We start from the raw sequence: 24,077 nt of genomic DNA, 5'->3' as shown, positions 1-24,077 counted from the left end.
CACAGAAAGGCTGAGTATTCCTCCCAAGATTACAAAACCATTAAGTGATAGAGGCTGAATTTGAACTCGGGCAGTCTGGCTCCAGAGCCCGTGCTGTTAACCACTTTGCTTTACATATATTAAGTGTGTCAACACAGGTAAAGAGCTTACATTAATGCCTGTCTCACAGTGAGCGCTCTACAAGTGTCAGCTACTATAATCCTCATTAAGCCTTACAGACAGCCCCAGTGCAGGCTGCCAGACTAACTATCGGGTTTGGGGAAAGTTGCATGAGACGTGACATGAGACCTGTGTCTAAAGGGCATTCTAGGCGGTGAGGGTTCTGAGATTGGGGGGAGAGGGGAGACGGAGGGAGAAAGAGAGAGAGAGAAAGAGAGGGCATGAGCATGCAAGGGGGAGAGAGAAAAGGCCCTTTGAGGTATTTATTTAAGTAGCATGATGGCAATGGCTGTGAGGGGGCAGTGACAGGAGGAGAGGCAGACATACTGAGGGAAGGCCTGGGTGGTGGTTGCCAGGGGGTGCCAAGCAAAAGAACTTGACTTTTACAGGGAGGGTGAGAAGGTGCCCTTGATGGGCTTTGAGCAAGGCAGTGGACGACCACACTAATGTTTGCGGAAGACTCCTGGTGGCCATATGGAGGATGAACCATGTGGTGCAGACTACAAACAGGGCCCGGACTGACTGCAGATGGCTGACTGCTAGAAATATTCCAGTGGAGTATGTTGTTATTCTTCTATAAGGACATATTCATGAGGAAAAGCCATAAACTTCCAGAACTTTGGCTCAGGCAAAGAATTTGAATGTGTCAATAGCCTTGCAATGTAAGGCCAGCACTGGCTCCAAGAAAGGGTGCCAGGCTGGGTGCCCTTATCCAATCCTGCAAAATAGCCACCAGGTGCCTGAAGGTCTCTTTCCTTCGGAGTTAACGATGGCCCCGGAGTGCACTACAGTCATTAATCGGCTCCTAAAGATTGTCAGATATGAAAGATGATGGTATTTAATTATCATAAAACACCAAACTCCAGCTGCCTAAGAACGCCAAGAGAAAGAGTTATTTGGCTTCCATTAAAATGCCATCGACTACCACTGACTCGGGATGGTGATATAGCAGTGCTCAGAGCTTAGCTAATGAACCTTGGCCTACACGACCAATTTAGAGAGGCCAGAAAGCTCTTTGTCACCAGTCGGCAGCTGGAATCTGATGGCCTGACTTCCAGTCTCAGTTCTACCTCCTTCGAGCTGTATAATCTCGGACAATTGATTGAACCTCTCTGAGTTTTAGTTCTTCATTTGTCAAACATATATCAAAGCACCTTGCAAACTATAGAGTCCTGCTCTAGAGTTAGAGATAACTATCACCATTATTATTATCGCTTCAATCCAACAATGAATAAGAACAGTAAAGTCCAAAATGAAACAACTGGTCTGAGCATGAGGCTGGGAGCTAAATTTTGGGGGGTGTTTTCTCTGCCCAGTGATTCCTTCCCTGAACAAATGCTTTCTGTTCGCTTTTACTGCTGTGCTGCTCATTCTATGTCGAGGCCAGTATGCAGGGATTCTAAATGGCACTTGGCCTGAAGCCCCAGATGGACTCATGGAGTGGGAGGGACAGCAGACTGTGGAGCTTCCTGAGGCTACGCTTCTAGTCTTGACAGAGAATAAAAAAGCACCTTATAGTCACAACATGGTTGCTCATTCATTGAGTCAGGGCAGAAATTTAGGTGAATATTCAGACTATTAAAGTGTTTTATACTTATATTTAAGCAATAGTAATAAGGGGGCAATGTCTTAAACTAATGCAAAAGCTTCACTGTATGATGCATTGGTTTTCAAATAGGGGTACCTGGAAAAGTGGAAGGGGTTGGTTTCTGTCACAATGACTGGGAAGCACACTTGGCATTTGGCAGGAGGAGGCCCAGAAAGCCAGCCGCATGCAGCAGCGCATGGGACCCTGTGACTCTCAGGGGCACCCAGTCGTTAGCAGATTTTATTCTGTTTGCCTCCCCTACCCCAGCCCCATTTTCAGAACACTTCCTGCCCTTCTCTGTCACAGAAGGCTCCCTCGCTTCCTCCCGCCCCCATAGGTTTGGCTAAACAGTATAGCGGGGCACTGAAAGGGAGTGGAGAAGAGAAAGGTCGCGTGACCTCCTGTCCCCATTCTCTGCGGCCCTGCTTCAGGCAGTAGCTGAGTCCCTCGAGGCTGCACCAGTTTACAGACAGAGTGGTCTGGGGAAGCAAGTAGAAATAGGATGGAAGTGTATAAAGTGGAGGGAGGGAGAAGGCATTCTAGGCAGGGGACTGGCAATGAACAAAGGTCTTCAGGTAGGGATATGGGCCCCTCAAGGTAGTAGGATACTATGGAGACCTGCGGACCTGGAGCAGAGGTCAACAAGGCTGGAGCCTAGCTTTAAGAACTTGGAAGGCAGGCCTGGGAGCCTGGAGTCAGAGGAGAAGTTTTAATGGTGTTCAGAGGGCTCACACCAACTTCCAGTCTTTTAAAGCCAAGTGCCAGAGTAGTCACAAGAGTGAACCTGAATCACCAGCCTTCATTAAAATGCAAATGGGATTCTTCATCCAGCAATGAATGCTCTCCTAGAGTGGGAGTGCCGGTGAGGGTCACCCTCCTGGCTGTGACCAGGCAGTGAAGGGAAGAGCAGAGTGCCAGAGTCTCCAACAGAGAGGGGTAATCAACATTGCTCCCTATTCCCAGAAGCATGGTAATTTACAGACAAATTAAGCCAAGAGCATCAAAACGTACCAAGCGTAGAGTGTGAACAACGTGGCCGGGCTACCACGTGAACTTAGAAAAGCCATCTCCCGACATATATTCATTCTTGTGCCTTTTTCTATCAGCCATTAATTGCTGTGTGACCTCGCGCAAGGCACTTAACCTATCTGAGCACCAGAGTCCCCAACTTACAAACAGGAGGATGAGGTGGGGGGAGTCTTCTCCAGATTAAAAATCAAGACCATATCATTCTTTGCAGATGAACTGTTAATATTTGTTAATGAATCTGCTTGCAAAAGATGTGCATAGCGAGTTGTGTATTGGGTTGCTGTGCAACTGGGCACCAAAAAAGGCAGAAAGATGAAATAAATAAGAGAAGTGTGGTGGTTCTTTCCTACCTTTCTCCTCCGCTTTTCTGCTTTTATTGTTTTCACAAAGGTCACTCTCTCTATGCCTCGCGCTTGATACTGGAGACACAGAGACAGGTCACACAAAGTCCCTGCTTATAAAATCTGAACAGACTGCTTGAAAAAGGCTGGGTGCAGCCACAGGGCTGATCTTTTCCAGGCACATGGCTTTCCCCGACTTAAAGCTCCATCCACCTCAGGGCAGAACTTGTCCTGTAAAAGCTTTCTGATTGTCAAGTGAGTTTTCCTTCCTTCCACTGTCACCTCCTTACCCTTTTCAAAAATGGTCTGACCCATAAACTGTTAGGTCAGTCCCAGATCAACAAGGAAACATAATTGACAGGCCAGGGGGGGTGGTGTGTGGGTGTGTCGGGGGGGCGTAGTTCAGCTCAACAGGCATGCTGGAGCAGATTAGAAGCTCATGAAAATGCAGCAGGCTACTTTTAGGAGGTAAAGAACTAAGAATAAGGGAGGCGATGGTCACGTTGCACTGATTAGCTGGAGCAGATCTAGAGGAGGGACACCTGGATTGTGGGTCATCCCAGAATAGTAGAAGCTGATCTTCCTCTGAGATCTCTGAAGCTCGTTAATGCTCCCCCTGGCTTCCTTGGAATGTGAAGGGTTTAGAAACTGTGTTCCTATGGAGGTAGGCAAAAGATTGATGCCATTAGCGTATCAAAGGAGAAGGGTTAGTTAGGGAAGGGCTTAAAAGAGAGAGCGTGTCTAGGAGCCCAGCTGAAACACACCAAATGCTTTAGGATTTGCTCTCCAAGTCCTGTCACTTATGCCACACAATCCATACCTAGGAAATTAAGTAGTAGAGAAACCTAGACTGAAGAACTACTCCTAGCTTTGCTCTTAACTCACTCTGTGACTTTGCTAAGTTCTCTTCCTCTCTCTGTGCTTCAATTTGTCCAGCGGAAAAATGAAGTTCCTTCATTTTATGGATGATCTCCTGAGGTTCCCTCCAGACTTTGATAGTGTGATTCCTTGTGGCCTCCCTTGTTCCTCTCGGGGAATTTCTTGGAAAGATGAGAACACTACTGCTACCATCAAACAGCTAAGGAGTGGAAGAAGGGGTGAATATATTCCACGGGGTTTCAGGAGGAAGAATCAGGACCAAGGCCAGGAAGTTACTTGGAGCAACCCGAGGTTCAATTTCAGGAACTTTTCTTCCTGCCAAGCTCTACCACAGACTGCTTTCCAAAACAGTGAGCTCCTTGTCAGTGAAGCAGAGGCTTAAGTAGCTAGCCTCAACCTCTTCCCTGAACTTCAAGTTTCTGCCACTCTAACAAAATATATACAGAGCTAACCTTAAAGCATCCCTGCTCCCCAGCCTCCAATTCTTCCTCCTTTCCTGTGCTCCTGGTCACATCAGCAGCTGCTGCCAGAACCACACACCTAGTCAATCAAACCAGACCTCTGGGAATCACCATCGCCTCCTCCCTTTATTTCAGGTTCAACAACTTGATGATCACACCAAGTACTCTAGCTTTCACCTTCCAAATCTCTGTGGGATCCTCACCACACCCACTTTCACCACTTTAGCTCAGGCCCTCATCCATAGACACCTAGGTCAGGGTCCTAGCCCACATTAGTGTTCTAGCCCACAGGGTCACCCTTCCCCCCCGCCCCCATTTGCCATCCATCGGCTGGAGTGAGCTTCCTAAATGAAAACAATCATGCCACTCCTCTGCTATAAAGCCTTTAGTGGCTCCCCACGGTCCACAGGATAAAGCCCCCTCAATGTCTGGCCTGAGCCCACCACTTCAGGGCAGCACCCACAGCTCTCCACTCCTCTCTGTAAAAAAGGTGCCAAGGTTAACAGGCTAATTATAAACCTCTTATGAAACCACTCATTGCTTGTCTCACAACCATGGCTTTGCATATGGTGGTTTTCTTCTGTATGAATGGCTTTGTTTACACCTTTACCTGGTTAACTCAGATTAGAAGTTACCTTCCCCAGGTAGCCTTCTCTAACCACTGCCCCTCATTTGGGTTAGAGTCTCCTCTTCCGGGATTTTCTGGCCCCCATGTCTCACTCTGAGTTATCATTTGCTTGCATATCTGTCTCTTCCATCAGACTGTACACTCCAGGGACAGACATCTTAATACATCACAGGCGGTGAGGCTAGGAGCGGATGACTGTGCTCTCTGGGTTACATGGCAGGCTTTCACCCAAGTGTTGCCACTGATTCTTGAGGGGCATAGAGTAATTTGGAGAGTCTGGGCATCCTGAACTTTCTTTTTAAACTTGATCTGATGTTCTCCAAGCTGTGCAGGTTAGACAGCTGGTCACTGAGTTCAGCATAAACTCACTCTCTCTCTCTTTCTTTCTCTCTCTCTCTCTCTCTCTCTCTCTCTCTCTCTTTTTATCAACAGTTGAAAATGCCATGAGAAGGAAATCAAGACAGTGAATCTCAAGGCTCTCACAGAGAATAGTCTCCTTTGTTGAAACAGACACCAGCCCCGAAGGTCAGACAGTTTATCAGATCATCTTCCTAACTCTATCCATCTTTCCATCATTGCATGGGCCCTGCAGGAGGCTAAATACCAGCCAACAGAGAGATGATTTTTTACCCATCATGTTCCTCTCTCCATTTTATATGCATTAGTAATTTTGGAGAAATTTCTTTCCCTTTGAAGAAACACTGACATCCTTGGATGAAACTGACAGGTGGCTAGAACCCACAGAGCATTATGCATGGTGGTTAAGTGCCATGGCTCAGGCTCAGGGTGCCTTAGGTTCAAATCCCACCTCCCACACTACGCACTGACCATACTACCGGTCTTTGGCTCCAGTTTCACGGCATGAGCCTCATTCAAACAGCACAGTGGTCAGGAAGGCAAGTGCTGAGTCAGTCAGAACTGAATTTGAAAGCAGGCTCACTCAGTTACTAGTTTTATGGCCTTGGATGAGTGTTTAACTCTGAAAGTCTTGATTTCTTCATCTGTGAAATGGGGAAAAGGACACCATCTACTTCTTGGTGTTGTTTCAGGAATTCAGCAAGACAGCGCATGCAGAATCCTTAACATGGTGACCGGACAAACAGATAGGATTCAGTTGAGGTTAACTATTAATTCATTCTCATAACTCCTTAGAATTATAACTAATTGCATTTCCCTAAGGCTGTAGGGTCTTCGAGGGTAGAAATCATATATGTCTTTTCATCCAGTGCTTGGTTTTCCTTGTACTTTCAGCTTTATTCCCTATAAAGGCTATTAAGCTCTCTATAAATGCTTGTCTAATGAAACTAAACTGAGCCCTTATCCATGCAGGGTCTTTAGGTCTGGGAACCAGGAGGTTGTCAGGAACAAGAGAATTAGTATCTATTGACACATGACCATGAACAGAGCTCTTACAAAGGTCTCCTTATTTCATCTTCAGAGCAACACTGGAAGGTAGAGCTTAATAGCCCCATTTTACAGAAAATAATCTCATAAACCTAATAGAGTCTTTTTTAATGAAATTTTTCAATTTTTTTTCAACAATGAATTATCTCAAGCACTAGCAATTGGGGAAGCTTTATTAAATATAAGAATTTATCAGTTTTAAAAAATCAATTCTAAAACAAAAATATAAAACAAGAAACCTGTTCAGCGTCACACCACTAGGAAACTATAAAAGCCAAGACTCCAACACAGATCTCTTTGCTCTTTCTACTCCTGATGCCTCCTAGAGGCAGAAGAAAAATAAATAAATTCTGAAATACTTAAGCTAAGCAGGTATATTCAGCACTTTATCAATTGCAAAAACCTCTCTGTATTTTAATGACAGAACAACAATCATATCAATAGTTTGGGGGACCACAAAAAGTTTTAATGTCTGATAACACACCCATAACAACCCTAAGAAGTAGGCGTTGTTATCCTTCTTTTACACATGAGTAAACTGAGGCTCTGTAAGGCTAAGTGGCTTGTCTAGGCAGAAGAGCCCATAAGTGGAGCCCAGTGCCCTCTCCAGTATCTACAGAAGGCATTGCAGACACCTGCTCCCTGACTGAAGAGCATCCATCCAGCCCCAGCAAGTCACAAGGCAGCATGGAGGACCCTGCTCAAGTGATCCTTACCTTTTTCCCTAGGTCATAAAAGGCCCCACTTAGAGGAAAAGACAGAAAGCATCCAACTTATTATACAGATCAGAGAGATGCTTTTCATCATTTATGACATGACCACATGTGGATTTTCCTTTTGATACAAGCTCAGGAGATCGTAGGCAGGTATTCCATCCATCAATGTCCATAAATCAAGTCATACTAGAAACAGATAAAAGGCATTTGTCCTCCTGAAGTCCTCTGCAAAGTGTCCAGCTCAATCCCTCAGGCCACAGAAATGTAATAATAGTACTAATAATGGCCTTGAAGTATTGAAGGTTCACTGGGCTGCTAGTACTCTGCTAAGCATCTTAATGCACTTTTTTCCCCATCTCATCTTCCCAAGAGTCCTCTGAGGCAGGTGTAAGAGGAACACAACACAGCATATTAGGAGTGTGGGCTCTAGAGCCAGAGAGGCTGGGACTGAATCTTGGCTCTATCGCTTCCTAGCTGGGGGGCCTTGCACAAATTACTTAGCCCTTCTGTGCCTCACTTTCCTGACTTCAAATATAGAGACAATCATCATGGAGTGGTTGGGAAGATTCACATATAGTGCTAAGAGCATGCACAGCACATAGTAAATACTCACTAAATGCTAGCTATTATTATCTCTATTTTCTAGACAAGAAAGCTGAGGCTCAGAGAATTTGCTCACACTCCATTCAGTGCCAAGAATGGGATTCAAATTAACTTCAACTCCCACGCTCTTAACAGCAATGATATACTTTCCACCCTTTACCTTACCATTCACCTAGCACATAGTAGATGCTCTATAAGTGGCATTATTATCATCATCGAACTTGACAATGCCTTCCTAACTGCCATGCTCCTGGTCAATGCCCTCCCAAGATGACCAGCTCCCAGCTCCTGCCCCTTTTCTTGCCATGGCATCACGTGCCGCTTACAACGCAAGTCCCTGCAGCAAGGACAGAGAAGGCACTAACTTTATTTTGACGCAAAAACTGTATTGTCTGTGTGGGTGCCACCTGGGCTCATTCTCCAACTTAATTCTTTTCTCTCAGCTGTGGAATATTTTATTTTTCGAATTTCAGAACCTACTTATGTTAAAAAAAGAGAGAGAAATCCAATCAGCCCAGCTTGGGTTTGCGAAACAAATAATGCAGCCGGCATAGAACCTTAATCAGTTATATTCATAAGCATAGCGATCACTGTTGTGCCTAATTTATACAGCCCAGGGCCTCCTAAAGAAAATGTCTCTTGACGATACAGGATGCAACACAGAGTCTCACTGATACTGCTGAAGGGGTATGGATCTCCAGGCCTGGCTTCTTGATGAATCTGAAGCAAATCTGCATTTGGAGGTACATCCCCTAAGAATTCTACCCACACCCGAATGCCACACTACATTTTCTTTTTTTTCCTGTTTAAATAAGAAAATGGAAGAAGTAAACGTCTGCCTGACTGCTTCCTTTGTTTTCTGGAAGAAATAAAGTAGAAAGGCCAAACTTCCTTGGTGTCCTGGAGAAGACAAATGCTTCAGAGTTCGGCTGCCATGAGATCCTGGCTCTGCCACTCACTAGCTGTGTGACCCAGATAGGTTGCTTAGCCTTTCTAAGAATATCTATAAAATGGAAATAATGTTGCCTACTCACAGACTGAAACTGAATAAGAAAACAGTGAGTTTCCTATTAGACTGTGAGTTTTGTATTCCCAGTGCCTAGCACAAGTACTACTTAACTGTAAATCTAATACAAATGTTTATTGACTATGCCTACAATCCTCATGTCTATTGTTTACTGAGTGATTACTATGTGTCAGGGACTATACTACGTTCTTTTCATACATGGTCTTATTTTACCTTAACAGCAATACTGCAAAGCATGTATTATTATTCCCTCTCCAGCTTTGAGATAACTGAGGCTCTGAGAAGTTAGAAGACTTGTCCAGAATAACATGACCAGCAAGTGGGGCAGCATCGGGAGTCCAAGATCACAGAGGCAGAGCTAGGATTCCAACCTGGGATCTCTGTCCTGCCTGCTCCTTCTGCAGAACCCATCACACTTCATCCATGACAGACAGTGGATTCTCAACGATAATTATTTCCCCTTTCTTTCTCCTTTTGACCTCTCATATTTTGGGATTCCTTTGGGCAACTCAGAAATCAAGGTAATACATCAGGATATTTAGAAGGACTTTAAAACCATTTCCAGCCAACATCTGATGAACATTTGCAATGGGGTGGCTCTGTGTTACTTACTGTGGCTTCCCAGATTTCTGGACTATCTAGATGAATCAAAGTGAGAAATCGAACTCTCCTGAATGACTTGGGAAGAGGCAAGGTGCCCACCCAGGCACCTAGGTACCCAAGTGAGTCTGATTTGGCTACTTGTGCCCTGCCCATTATCCTAAGGTGGCAGGGTGGTAGGTCTGGGTCCTAGTTCCAGCCCTGCCATGATCTAACTGGCACATGGTCCAGTCGCCCCACCTCTGTGGCTCTCAGTCCCTTCCTGTGTAAATGGAGAGTGTTAGACCTGAATCATTTGCTCAGCAACTATTTATCAATTGTGTTTAAATTCTTCATTCCTAGAATCCTGTTAATACTTTCCTCCTAATCACTCTGTGTTTGAAAAATATTTTGTTTCTCACATGAGCTATGTTCATTAACTAATCATTAACTGTTTTCTAAGTTTTAAATCAAACAAATGCAAATCCAATCATCAGAATTTCTGATAGGACCAAGAGAATTCAGTGAATGGATCCCTAGCACCTTGCCCACTGCAACATGAAGTATGCCCTGTGTTTACTAAATGCATGAGTGAATGAATGAATAAATAGATGAATGCTTTATATTAAGCAGAAGGGCACTAAATGGTGGGAAAATAAGGAGTCAGAAAGACTTGGATCTAAATCTAAATTCTAGATCTATTGTTTAGTAGCTGTTTGATTTTGGATAGGTCACTTAACTCTAAGGCTCAACTTTCCAACCTATGAAAGGAAGACAATTAGACATATCTTGCAGGGCTGTTGTAAAGTTGAATGATAATAACATTAATGATAAGTAAAATAATACTAGCTAACACATAGATAATGTATACTACAGGCATAGTCTAAATATACATGTTAACCCATCATCATAATAACTTTATGAGGTAGTTACTATTCTTATCCCTGTTTTACAGATGGGGAAACATGAAAAAGATATTATGTAACTTGCCCAAGGACAGACTTGTATGATGGAGACAGGATCCAAACCTAGGCAATCTGGATCCAGAGTCTGTTTCCTTAATCCTTCCACTCTACTTCCTGGGCAGGTCATGCAAAGTGCGCAGCACATGGCATGCCAACTCCCATACTTAGTAAGTGGAAGCCCCAAAGGCTGCGAGTACAGCCTTACTACAAGACTACAGCACATTTTTCAGCTGGACTTTTTACAGTAACAGCAGTTACTCACAGCACACCTATATTTCTATGATCTTTAATGGCCCAGAAACCTCAATTGGGATTCAATATGAGGTGCTATCAGAGACTAGCTCTGCTGGTGACTGTACCACAAAGACCTTAGTGATGGGAGGGAAATGCTGTCTGTCCATTTGGCCTCCATTTCTAGAAGACATGCAGGATTCCTTTTGCTCAAAGCTGTTTCCTTTCACTATGCCTTTGCCTCCTCTTTAGTGTACCTATGTGGCTTGTGTTTGCCTGGCATTTCTTCTGATAATAGAAATTCTCTTTGTTTTGGGGATCCCTACTGTATGGAACTGGCTTCAGGATGGACAATAAGAACACCCCATTCTTCTGGCCAGTGTGTCTTATTCAGGCAGGGATATGTGGCCCTCGTCAAGTTGGTGAGGGCCAATCCCAGGGTTTTTCTGGAGCTGTGGGGAAAGAGGCACTCTTTTCCCTGGGTTTACCAAGCTAGTAGCACTACACATATAAGAAGGGGTTCTTCTGTCACCAGATAGAAATGCCTGTGGGAGAATGAGGATACAACAAAGGTAAACAAGGTCAAGAGACAGAGAAAAGGATTCATGAAGAGACTTTTCGGTTATATCACTCCCTGCATTTTCTTTTCTAAGAAAAGACAGTTAAGGTTGGGTTTCCATCCTTTACAGCTGGGAATCCTGTCTAACAAACTCCCACTGCTTACTCAGCCTCAAGATCCTTTTGTAGCCGCCCCCCTCAATCAAGTCAGAGATTGTAACACAACGAAGCCCTTCTGTACTCTTCATATAGACCTGGCCATGCCCTCCTTTGGCCCCATGAACCTGACATCACAAGGTTCCTGTACTTGCACGCCCATTATACTAATGTGTGTGCCTGCACATGTCCCCCGCTGATTGTGAGCCCTCGGGGTAACTTCTTCACCTCCAGGTCCTTTGCACCCAGTCCAATGCTTGCCAAATGGCAGGTACATAAGCTCTGATGTCACCAATGTTTAAGCGAATGATCACAAACATCCTCTCTAATTACAAAGAATGCAGCACTACTATAAATAATGACCATTTCTACCTCGTAACAAAATGTCCTGTAATGATCTGCGGATATCAGATAATAAGAAACCGTCCACTTCCAGGTGGTGAACCATGACCAGTGTGGAAATGGAAGCAGCTGCAGCGCTGTGCCTGGAGGTAAGGAAGAGCCATCCCCCAGGTCACAGCTCCGCAATTTGGCACCTCGTTCAAATCCTCATCCTCCCGCTGCATTACTCATGAGCACTGTTACTAATCACACTTACTCACATTGATTTCTTTTTTCTCTCCAAGGACCAACTACCTCATCCCTCCCTAATCTAATGACTGAAATTAGGTGAAAGCAGCCATCTGATACATGTTAGGCATCACCCCAGAAAGGAAGTCATCAAACAAGATATTACGAAAAAATCTTTTTATGTTTCCATTCTCTTAACTGCCCATGCAAATCAAGCAGAGTAGTTCCAAATGCAGACAAACATGCTCGAAACTTCTTGCGTTGGGTCAATCACAGAGGCATCTTTGTGATGGCCTGTCTTTCCTCATTAGAACATGCTGAGCCTCCTGTGTGCCAGGCACTGTGCCTGGTTCTTTAAATATATGCTATCTAACTGTGGTACAGTATGTGAAGTTTTATCATTACCGTCTTCGCAAAGGAGGAAGGCGAGACTTGGAGAAGTGAAGGGATCCACCTAAGGTCACCCAGTAAGTGGTGGATTCAAACCCAAGACTAGCTTGACTCTATAAGCACAGGCTCTTTCTACCTCTCCCCATTCCCTCACTCCCCAATCGACATTGTATGGTAAATGGATTCAGCAAAGCTGGGAACAGCCAGTCCTGCGAATACTGGCATGTATTTAATGTATTGGATCCCATCTATAGCCTGGCATTCCTTAGGCCTGGAGAGAAGGAGGGGAGATGCCTGGGTCTGTGGTATCTGGATATCCTTAGACACTGCAACTCAGCAGATGTTTTGGCTCCCTAGAGCTGAGATCCATACAGGGATCGCCATGTCACAGTGACCTAGCCCAATGACAAGTGGACTGTACCCAAAGAAACTTCAGATGTACATCTGTTTCCCCCTCTCTAAAACTCAAATGTAGCGTTTAGGAATATTTCTAAATGTCGAAAGCCTCCATGAAGGTAGAGTTTGACTGTCCCCTTCACACACACTGGAGGTCAGAGCTATCATTACAGACGCTCCTTCTCCGATCCTCCATGTCGGCTTTGTCTGTGCAGCATGGCAGGGCTGTAAGCACCACAGTCAGGCATTGCTGGCAGACTCCCAGGGGGGAAACTCTGTTCTCTCAGTGGACTGATGGGGAAGGCCTAAAAGTGACAGCAATGAGGCCAAGGCAAAGTGAGAGGTGTCAGTCCTGGAGAGCCTAGTGTCTGGTTAACAGTTCAAGGCAATTCTTGTTCTGCGTCTGTCAGTAGACTGAGATTACACACTGCCTACTTCACTCGTGATCTCGGATGTTTTCTGAGGATCAGGAACGCTTCCTTAGGGCCCTCAAACCCACAGAGTACAGAGTCAAGTCAACTAATTCTTACTGGCATATTCTGTGTACAAAGTTGTGTGACAGGCACAGAGTGAGAAAGGGGGAGGCATGAATATCATCCCTGCCATCAAGACATTGAGTCTACTGGAGCAGTTAGGCTTGGTGACAATGAATCCTAACTGGATACAGTATGGGGACTGTTGGTATTCAGGGTGTATATGGGGTATAACGGGGCTGATAGGGATGTTCTCTTGTAAAACTGAGAGAGAGAAAGAGAGAGAAGAGAGGAGAGGAGAGGAGAGGAGAGGAGAGGAGAGGAGAGGAGAGGAGAGGAGAGGAGAGGAGAGAGCTAATGAGGGAGCCTAGGAGAAGGCAGTAAATCCCTACCAGATGAGAACAAGTAGCAGGGACTCTGCAGAACGTTTCTATACCTGGTCTCAGAGGTGATTTCTGGAGGCTTCGAAGGATGGGTAAAATTAAATGATAGGGAAAATGGATAAAATACATGGGGACAGCTTGAGCAAAGGCAGGCATGCAGGCAGAAAATAAAGGGAGTGTGGTCTGTACCATTCGAAAGGCAATTAATTAAGTCCTGCCCTCATGTTATCTTTACGATGACAGTTCTTGTTACTTAACTCTTCCTGGGTTTTTGCCCAGTGTCTCCAACTAGGCCAATGTGTCTATGTTTCTTTAAATCTCTTTGTCTACCTGGAGTCCACACAGTGCTCTGCTTGGAACAAAAGCTGATTCAACTATTACTAACAAAATGAGGACTACATTCCTATATGATAAAAGAACACTGATTGGACTGACTCAAGAGCAAATACCATTTCTGAATAGTCTATCCAAAGGTAAGTTTTAACATCAAAAAGAAAATCCTTTGTGTGGTGACACAAAGACGAGAAGTGAATGAATTCAAGTTTGAAATCCTGGTCAAATGCGTCAAATGTACGATTATAGTTCAGCAGCTACCGTAACCCCAAAGGCCAGGACTTTAGATGGCAGGGAGTAAGTTAAACAAAATACAAACAAGCAGCACTCGGGAGGTTCAGTGGGGAGGCAGAAAAGTCTCAGGATCGATGTCAGATTGAAGTGAGGGAGGAGGGGGTATGTAGAGTGCACAGCGCAAGGCACCCTCAGCATCGCCACCATCCTTATGGCTATTTCTTCAGACCAGAGGTATCAGCTCAGCCGAGAATTTCTTAAAATGCCTGGCATATAGTAGATGCTAAAGGGAAAAAATGTTTAAGAAAGGAATTATTGGGAAAAAATATGCTTACGAATGTTTAAGAAAGAAATGTTTTGTCTTTGCTGTCAAATGGAAGACGAAACAGTAAATAATTAAAAACTATGGGCAGCAGGCAGCGTAAGGTGGTCAGGACAGGCTTCACAGCTGTGTGATCACTGTAGTCACACAGGGCCCCACACTCAGAGGGCCCTGCACTTGGTTTGATGTGATGTTGCTATCTTAAAATTCTTAAAATTTTTTTGCACTGGAGGCTACAAATTATGTAGCCTGTCCTGGATTCAGGAAAGAGCTTTGCCATCCACTGAATAATAACAATGTGGTCAGGGGAGTGGGGTTGATCTCCACTTCAAGTGCCTGACTGACTGACCTAAGAGTGAGCCCAACCCAGGACTAGGACAATGAACAATTCAGGAGTGAGCATGTGACAAAATTCTGGCCAGTGAACCTGAAGGGGGAGGTTTGCTGAAGTTTCCAAAAACAATTCTTTGTTTTAATACTGTGCAATGGGAAGCGGGTCTCTCCTGTCTATTAAATTAACAAGAAGTAGCATGTACACTGTATTGCTACTAGCAGCCATCCTACAACTAACTACAAGGGGGAACCAGCCTAAGGACGATAGAGCAGAAACATGCAGGGAACCTGGGTCCTTGATGATACCATTGGTCACTGGAGCAGCCAACCTGGAAACCTACCCTACCTCTGAGCTTTCTTTTGATATGATACAATATATGTCCCAATACTTGATGTTTTCTATTAATTATAGCCTAAAGCATCTTAACTGACATTAAATTGACCAACTTTGTTTTAAATTGATTCTGCCACTTACCAACAGTATGCCTTGGGGCAAGTCCTACTTTCTCTCCTATACTGGAAAATGAGAACAAGTAATTATATTTTATAAGACTGCAGTGAAGATCAAAGGAGGCAATGCTAGTGAAGATGCTTGGACAGTGCCTGGTACATAGCAGGAGCTCAATCAGTGATAAGTATTATGATGATGATAATGTTTGGACCTAACAGATAACTGTATACTACTGCATAGCCCGGTAAAGACTTCCTTATGTGCTAAATTTCCCAATTGTAAGTAAAAGCAGCAGAAACCTTTTTAAAAAAATCTTTTTGCATAAATAGCAATGTGTAACTATACTAATAAAACGTAAATAACTTGACAAGCAGATTCCATCACTTTGCACATTACAGAGGCAATAGGTGAGTTACTTTCAGAAATCTGGACATCCCCTGATTACCCAGCACAGCGGGGTTCTTCTTTACGAATACTAATCACATGGTTCGCCTACACAGGTGAAGATGGTAAAGCTGTGATTTCACAAAATTAAAAATAATTCCGTACTCACAGCCACTGATACAATGCCTAGTTCCTATTCTTATTTGAGTAACCTTCCAAATCTTACTCTGGATTCTTTCTTTAGAAAATCTCCAGCCTTTCTTTCTTATTCTCCCAACAAAACCAAACAAAAAGCAAAAAGTACCGAGCTGTGTGTTATTTCAGCTTAAATGCTACATTTTGGGTGTAAATTCTAATTCATTAGTGATGAGTGGTGCACAAATTTTTTCCAACAGCATTTTAGCTATTTTTACTTAAAAAAAAAAAAAAAAAGTGTGCCAGGGCAGGGGAAGTGGGGACAAATAGTTTTCTTGTTACCCACAACCTGGATCACTTAGTGACTGCACAGTTCCAAGTGAAACTTGGGATTTCTAATTGTGGGCAGCCAGAAAGATAATTTTTTTTTATCTGCCTTTAAAATGTATTGATATTTGTGGAGTAGGAAAATGTAGGAGATATAGAGTCTGTTAGCAGCTTGAAAAACACCTATCCAAGTGTGGGCATTGCCTAAAGATGGCACCAGTTATGTTGGAAAGATGGTGAGAATGCAGATACTTTCAATCCCACTTCCATGTCAGTTTGAAAACTTTTTCCATGTCATTCTCTCACATAGCTATCAGAGGAATGCCCCAGAATGTCATTTCCCTGCCTCAAGGCCATCCATGGCTCCTTGATACCCTCAAGATAAATTCCATGGTCCTTAGCTTGTCATTCAAGTTGCCTTAAGATCCAGCCTCTTTCACAGACTCATCAGTCACCATACCCCTTATATTAAGGATCCTGTCCTAGCCACACTGAATCATTTGTAATTTTTTGAATAAGGAAATAAAAGAAAGTCAATGAACAACTCCAAGAAAAATGAAGGCATGTTTAAGAAAGGAAGGACAGTTATAGTGTTCTACTTGGCTGAAGAACAAAAAACCAAAACCGAACCAAAAAGTCCATATTTTATATAATCATAATTATATAACCAATGACTATGTTTTTAACCAAAATAATTATAACAATTATGTTAGAGTTGTAGAGAGAGGGAAAGAAACAGTGTAGGCAGAGTGGGAATTCTTCCTTTGCAGTAGGTCAAAAGATAATGTCTAAAATTGATAAAAGAAGAAATGACAGTATACTCACATTATTTAGAAATGTGGGAAGTAAATAGCAGTGGAAACACCTAGAAGAGATCAGACTTGTCTATTGGAGAATGGGACCTGGGTGTGTGGATGGCTGGGGCAAGGGGCAGTTATTTTTTTATTGAAAACATATTACTAACATTTCACTTTAAAAATTTAAGATACGTATTATTTTCACCGAAGAATAATTATGAATAAAAGGGTTTTTGGGGGGCGTTTGTTTTCATTTTCTTTCTTCTTCTTCTTCTTCTTCTTTTTTTTTTTTTTAAGTCACAGAGGCATAGCTTTAACTCTAGGTTTGATTTTAATGTTACACTTTGAGAAAGAGCACAGTAAACAGAGCTTCAGGGTGGTATTTTACAGATCAAGATAACTTGCTTTCTAATATGGTCAACACCAGTGATTAGGAAAATCATCTGGAATCCATCAATGACATGGGCTTTTGAAGGCTTTGGAAATGCTAATTTACCTGGCTTTGCAAACGATGATTTTCTAGGTTTGGAGGATAAGGATTAAAATCTTTATGATATTGTACATTTTTGCTGCTTGTTATAAAGCACTGCTATTCACCAAAATGTTTTTCTTAAAAACCATTCAAATTCTTTTTGTTGTTGTTGTTGTTATAACGCACTAACATTCAGTGAAGCATTTGTTTTTAGTCTATGTGTGAGCATGATGTTTGAATTCTTTCACATGGATTATTTTGCTGAATGCTTGGAGCTTGTTTCTGATGAATTATTTGCTTGTGTGCATTGTGGCTACTAGCATAGGAATTGATTTAAAGTCGAAGTAGTTTGCTAGCTTCTGTGGGCCATTTTTTTTACTGATATATTCACTTTGTCTACAGGGATTGCATAGGAATTTATTCCAGTTTATTCTCAAAGAACCAATGATGTATTACTTTTACATTAGAAAAAAGCAAACAAAATTTGTAAGGAAGTAACTGGATCTACACCACTTCCTCTCAGTATTCTATTAAAGAAAATTAAACAGGTGTAAAGAAACATTAGACTATTGTAGGGTAAAGGATGTAAATGGCGAAAAAATTTATACAGATCAAAAATAATGAGAGAGATATCTTGGGGGAAGGAATGGAATTTGAACAGTGGCTAAGATGGTTTTTCTTATAGAAGCTTTTACCCAAAATGTAGGAGGTATCAGTGTCTCCCAAGTGCTTACTAGACTAGATACACGAGACAGACACTTATGCACTCCAGTGCTGAGGCAAAGGGCTCTGTATTTTTAAGGCTTACAAGATGTATGCAAAGTTTTTTTTTTTTTTTTTTTGCCGACTTCTCCTATCAATGTCCTTCAAGCTGGCAACCACGTCAAAGCACTGAATCTGTTAGACAGTTGGCTCCCAATGAGGCCCCACTTTCACCCATCCATTCCAGAAGAAAGAAAAAAGTTCTGCACTCTCTGTTTTCATCACCCTTAATTCAAAGCAACCCTCAGTAATAGCCAGAGCTTTCATTTCCAACTTCCTGACACCTAGAGGGTGTGTTGTGCTCCTCTCTAGCTCTGTCTTGCTGGGATCCCTGAAGCATCTCGCAGAAGAGCACCAAACTCACATCTCCTTGCTCATTGGTTACTGCCATCTAAAAACAGAGTCCTGTGTTGGGAATATTGCTTTCTCTGAAGCCATCACCATTATCACCGCCCACCCCACTGTCTCAGCAAGCAGAAGATCTGGGACCAGGACCATCTCCCTCCTCGGCAGCCCTCCAAACAGACCATCCCCTGTGCATGCTGGAGCCTTCCCAACTGCTGAAGCTGTGTGCTTTGCAACAGTTTCCTGGAAGGAGATTGGGAGGCCAGGGCAGAAATGAGGCCAGCTGCAGAGGCTATCCCACCTGGCTAGAAAGTTTCAGGAGGACAACATTATGCTTTAGAACGCAAAAAGATTTTTTTTTCCCCTAGCTTGGGAGGAAAAAAAACTACTCCGCCACTAATTCCTAATTTAACACTCTCTCAACTACTAGGATATGTAAATGTGTGAGAAAGCTGAAACAATTAAAATGGTGTGTGAATAGTTCAAAAATCTGCAAGGGGCTTGACAGAATAGATTTCATAGCCTTGAAATATAGCTCAGAATACATGACAACTCATTAAAAATAAGACAGAGAGTAAAGTGCGGGGGTTACAGCATGGGCTCTGGAATCAGATCCACACAGGTTCAAATTCCAACTCTGCCATGTGCTGCCTGTGTGACTTTGTACATGTTGCATAACCTTTTGAATCCCTTTTTCCTCATAACTAATGGAAATAATTAAACATAGTCGATAATTACATAATAAATTATTGTTGTAAGGATCGAATAAGAAAATGATGGAAAGGTACTTAGCATAACGACAGGCACCCGGGAGAAAGCACTGACTCCGCGGCATGGGCTTTGGTGTGAGGTCAACTGGATTTGAATCCAGGTGCCACCACTTATGAGTTGGAAAGTCTCAGTCGTACTTTTCCTCATCTGCAAAATGGAAATAATGGTATCTACGGCCATGACACCCTGAACGAACCCGATCCCATCTGATCTTGGAAGCTAAGCAGGTTCGGGCCTGTTTAGTACTGGGATGGGAGACCACCTAGGAAGACCGGGCACTGTAGGCATAAAAAATAAAAAATAAGGGACTGTAAACTGATGAGGTCCTTGCAATCTGTGAGGTCAACCGAGGGTTGCCTCGGCCCTCCCCCCACCAAAAAAAGGAAATAATGGCTACTTTTATAAATGTAAGGATCTCAGTATGGTGATATTAGACACTTCCTACATGTACATGTTTGCACCTTGAGGAATAAAAAACTCACCTGGCTATAGACTGAGAGCAGAGTGACAGTGAAGCTGATGGCTGAGGTCTGGAGCACAAGGCCCATCCTGGTAGGTGCACCTGCAGGCGCCTGCCTATACCTGCAGCCGGAAGGTCACCAAACAGAGAAGACCCTCACCCTTAGAATGCTCATTACCCACACCTTTGGCCCATTTGCCCATTAATCTGGCCTCCTCAAAGGCTGCCTGTAAATTAAGATCACTCTGCCTCCCTGCCAGGATATTCCTGATGTTCTCTGAGGGTAAACTCGGCTGTCAGTTGAGGTTGAAAAAGGCAGGACAAAGAAACAGCAATCAAACCGCTTCCATGTGCGGCAGGTAATTACGGAATCTGCTAAATTACAGTGATTAGGCATTGCCAAAGAGGAGTCAAAAGAAGTCTCCAGCAATTTTAGAGGTGGGAGGGGTAAAGTTTAATTAAACAGCTCCTTGCAACTGATTTAATCTCTCCCTTGGGGGAAAAAAATCCCAGCAGATTCAGAAGAGACCAGAAGAAGAGAGGGCCACGGAAGGGGTCCAGTGAAATCCTCCCACAATGGGGCTGCCTCGCTCTTTACATGGTTCTTGGAGAGTAAGTGATGAAATGGGAGGTGGTGGCCTTTGTTATGGAAATGTAAGACTTAAGTTGAGAAGCAGGGCCCCATGGGGGTGGAGGTAGAGAGGGGACCCTGTAATAATAGTCAGTAATATCCTGCTGGGGCTGGGGCTGATTTGCATAAACACAGGCAAGCGGAGCTTCAGGTGGCTGTAGATTTTCCCTTGAAGGAATTATTCTCCTTGTGTCAAAAGTTCACCACCCTCAAACTCTGTCATTTTGGTGCGAAATGTGCCTTTTTTTAGCCACCGAACATTGAAAACAAAGGCTGCTCTGCTGGGAGCCCATTTAACCAGCAAAGGTTTCTTTGAAAACTAATTAAATTTAGATTGTGGACCGAAGGGAATCCATTGCAGTTGAGGGGTAGATAAAGACTGATCGGCTTAGGCCAGGGCAGCTCTGTGCCTCTGTCCAGAACTAATTTTAAATTTATCAAGAGAGCTTTGGTATGGGCTTCTGCAGACGAGGCATGTTTGCTGAGGTGGTGTTCCCCCGGGGAAAATAGTTCTAGAAGGACTATCAGTGAGCATTTAATGCTTGAGACCTTGGACAGTTTATATGACGTTTCTAAGGTTCATTTGCCATATCAGAACAATGTGTACCCATTCTTTGGGTACCTTACATGGTTCTAATATGATGAAATAATACTGAGGTTATTAAGCGTGATTGACTTCGAAAGGAAGAAAGAGAAGCTAACAGATCGATATATCCCCAAAGCTCTGATTTTGCCATTGTCTTACTCAGAAACTTTCTGGAGTTCTCCATTGCCCACCGAATACAGTCCCATTTCCTTCTAATTAGAGAGTTGACTCTACTATAGTAAGAACACAGGGCTTAGAGTTAGTCTTTGCACACAGACAGATCTTTCTGCCTCAAACAGCTTTTCTTCCTTCTTCATAGAGCTAAGTGTTACTCATCCATTAGCTGTGTGTAACCTTGACAATGACTTAACCTCTCTGAATCTCAGTTTACTCATCTATAAAACAAAACAAAACAAACAAAAGAACTCAAAGCCTCAGTGCCAGGGTCTTTGGGAAGATTAAATTCACCCACCTAAGTGATCTGGACCACAGTAGTTTCTCAGTGAATTCTTGTTGAATGTGACAATTCTACATATTCTAAAGATTACCAGGGAAAGGACAGGAATCTTATCCAAAAAAATCTTGATTGTAAACTGGAAGAACATTCAGATATTTTAAAAAGTGAACAGTGTGGCAAAGAGCTCTTTCTTCTGGCTGTGGTAATGATTAAAACCAGGCCCTTAGTAAAGAAAAATTCGACACACTCTAACCCTTCAGAGGCAGGAAGTTATCGTTAAAAGGTCATCTTTTCGGCCCAGACTTCATAGGGTCCAGGGGAAGGGTTTCAAATGGTTATGCTTTCATTTTGCAGTGTTGCCAAGAGGATTTGAGAATCCACAGGGCCTCATCTGTTGTTCCTTAAGCAAACATCTAATGTAATTTGAAATTTCACTTCATCATTTTGATGGCTGCCAGCAACTCTCCTTCAGCTTGCTAACTCTCCCTTTTAGGGAGGTTAGGGCATTTTTTGAACAGCCCAAAAGATGCCAGCTGTTCATGGATGCTCTCTGTACACCAGCCATGAAGAAAATTACAAAAGAGGTGGTGGAGAAGTACCCTGCCCATAATTTCCCAATGTGGCTTGCAAGGTTTTTTCTTTCTTTTCTCTCTTCTCCTTTTCTTTCCTTTCTTTCCTTTCTCTCCTTCCTTCTTTCCTTTCTCTCCTTCCTTCTCTCCTTTCCTTTCTCTCCTTTCCTTTCTCTCCTTCCTTCTCTCCTTTCCTCCCTTCCTTCCCTTCCCTTCCTTCCTTCCTTCCTTCCTTCCTTCCTTCCTTCCTTCCTTCCTTCCTTCCTTCCTTCCTTCCTTCCTTCCTTCCCTCTCCCCCACTCCATTCAGAATTCGGTATTTTTTTCAAGGCATGCTACCTCTAAGTCCTAACAGTGGTCCCAATACATATTAAAAAAAAAAAAAAAAAAAAAAAGGAAGAAGAATAAAAAAAAGAATATTCACAGCCCTGAAAGCAGGCCTTGTAAGAAGGTTGTTAGCTGGGGCCAGGAGGTTGTCTAACTCTAAAATACACAGCCTAAAGCACTCGTTTTCTCAGTTGCTAAATGTAAAAGATGTGCAGTAGAAAACAGGTAGTGGGTATTATGTTCACATCAAAGCATCTAAAAGATAAAGCAGTAAATATTTACCGAGAACTGATCAAATAAAGAAGGAAGGAACAAATGAACGAATGAAAAAGACATTTATCAGCACGCACTGGGTTTTGGCAAACTGTCATCTTATTTAATCTTGACATACATCTAGTGACATAGGTGTTAATGTTTTCATATAGAATATCTTACTAAGTGATTAGCCCAGGGTTCTTAATCAGATCAGGATTCCGGTCTAGGCTGGATGTGACTTCCACTTGTGCCTAGCTTTGTGACCTTAGGAAGTTTAACAGAAGCTCTGTGCTTTACTTTCACTTACAAATGGCAATGACAAGAGGATTTAGTAGAATAATTCTTGTAAAGTACTCAGTAGGTTCGTTGGCGCACAGAAAGTACTTAACGTTAGCCTTAGTCACAGGTAGCAGCTATAAATTGGAAGCTATTGTTGGTCATGGAATAGGCCTCCTGCCTGGCCTCCCAACTGCAGTCTGGGGCAAAAGGCTGCCCAGTGCTGCCCAGTGCTGCCCAGTGCTGCTCCACCGGACAAGGGAGATTAGGTTTCTTCATTTGTCAGAAGGGGATAATACTTCCTTTAAAGGCAGAGGAGAGAAATAAAAGAGCATATATAATGAACTTCACACAATACCTGGCACCCAGCTGGGGCTCAGTAAAAAGCAGCAGTTATTATAATACATATGAAGGAATTTGGGAAATTAAAATGCTGCATAAACTCAACATATTATTATTAGTCTTACTATATCTCCTTCATAGGTCCTCAATTAGAGCATAATTAAAGATCAGCTAAGGTTACAAGGTTGGTTTCCCACATTTTCTTTTTGGTTTGGTCTTCAGTGCTGCTTGTAACTTTTATTCAGGCCCCAGGCAAGACATAAAAATACACTCAAACACCCAACCACATTAAATGCCAACGAGGTTTTGCAACATTTAAACCTAGAGAACACTGCTGCTGATTTGTTAAGTTTAACTCTCAGAAGAATTAAGAGTCCAAATAAATTCACTTTGGGGTAGTGGTACAATGTAGTGTGGCAGGCAGGCGGACCTGAGCCAGAATCCACAGTGCCACGTGTATGCTGAGGGCCTCAGCATACCCAGATCTCAGTTTCTGTAGAATGAACATAAGAGTACTTGCCTCTGGAAGAGAGATAACATGTAGCTCCTGTCAGGTGCTCAATAAATGTGACCTCCCCTCTCTTCTCTGCTTTATAAAGAGCTCAGGGGCTTGAATTTGGCTATTTCTGTTTACCGACTGCAGACACAAATTCAAAACACCTTCCTGGGGAAAGGGGACAAGATTGGCTCACTGGTCTGCTGCAAGGATGCACTTGGAATTAGACCTATCGGTGTGTTACTTTGGGGAATTTAAAAAATACTCGTCACTTAAGCAAGTACTCAGGGTAGTATGTTTGCTACGGAAGGCAGCCTCAATATGGAAAAAGGGTGGCTCCTCAGGACAAGCCCATCTGATACAAATGCAGGCCAAGAAAGGGGGGCCGGGGAGATGCTGCAAAAGGGAGAAAGTCTGCAACAAGACAAATCAAAAGATACAGTCACAGTCACAACACAGGGGCTTTGATCCTGGCTC

The 24,077-nt window shown here is 43.2% G+C and overlaps 1 protein-coding gene and 1 pseudogene across 13 annotated transcripts in view; one reads left to right on the top strand and one right to left on the bottom strand.

Annotated features, from left to right (window-relative positions):
• TENM4 (teneurin transmembrane protein 4) overlaps positions 1-24,077 on the bottom strand; it is a 690,656-nt gene that overhangs the window by 223,760 nt on the left and 442,819 nt on the right. The window lies entirely within an intron of this gene.
• Positions 19,371-19,489, top strand: LOC118603439 (annotated as a pseudogene).

This window comes from Rousettus aegyptiacus, unplaced genomic scaffold (genome assembly GCF_014176215.1).
Source record: "Rousettus aegyptiacus isolate mRouAeg1 unplaced genomic scaffold, mRouAeg1.p scaffold_m13_p_5, whole genome shotgun sequence".
Classification (NCBI taxonomy): domain Eukaryota; kingdom Metazoa; phylum Chordata; class Mammalia; order Chiroptera; family Pteropodidae; genus Rousettus; species Rousettus aegyptiacus.
This window is presented reverse-complemented; position numbering and strand designations above follow the sequence as displayed.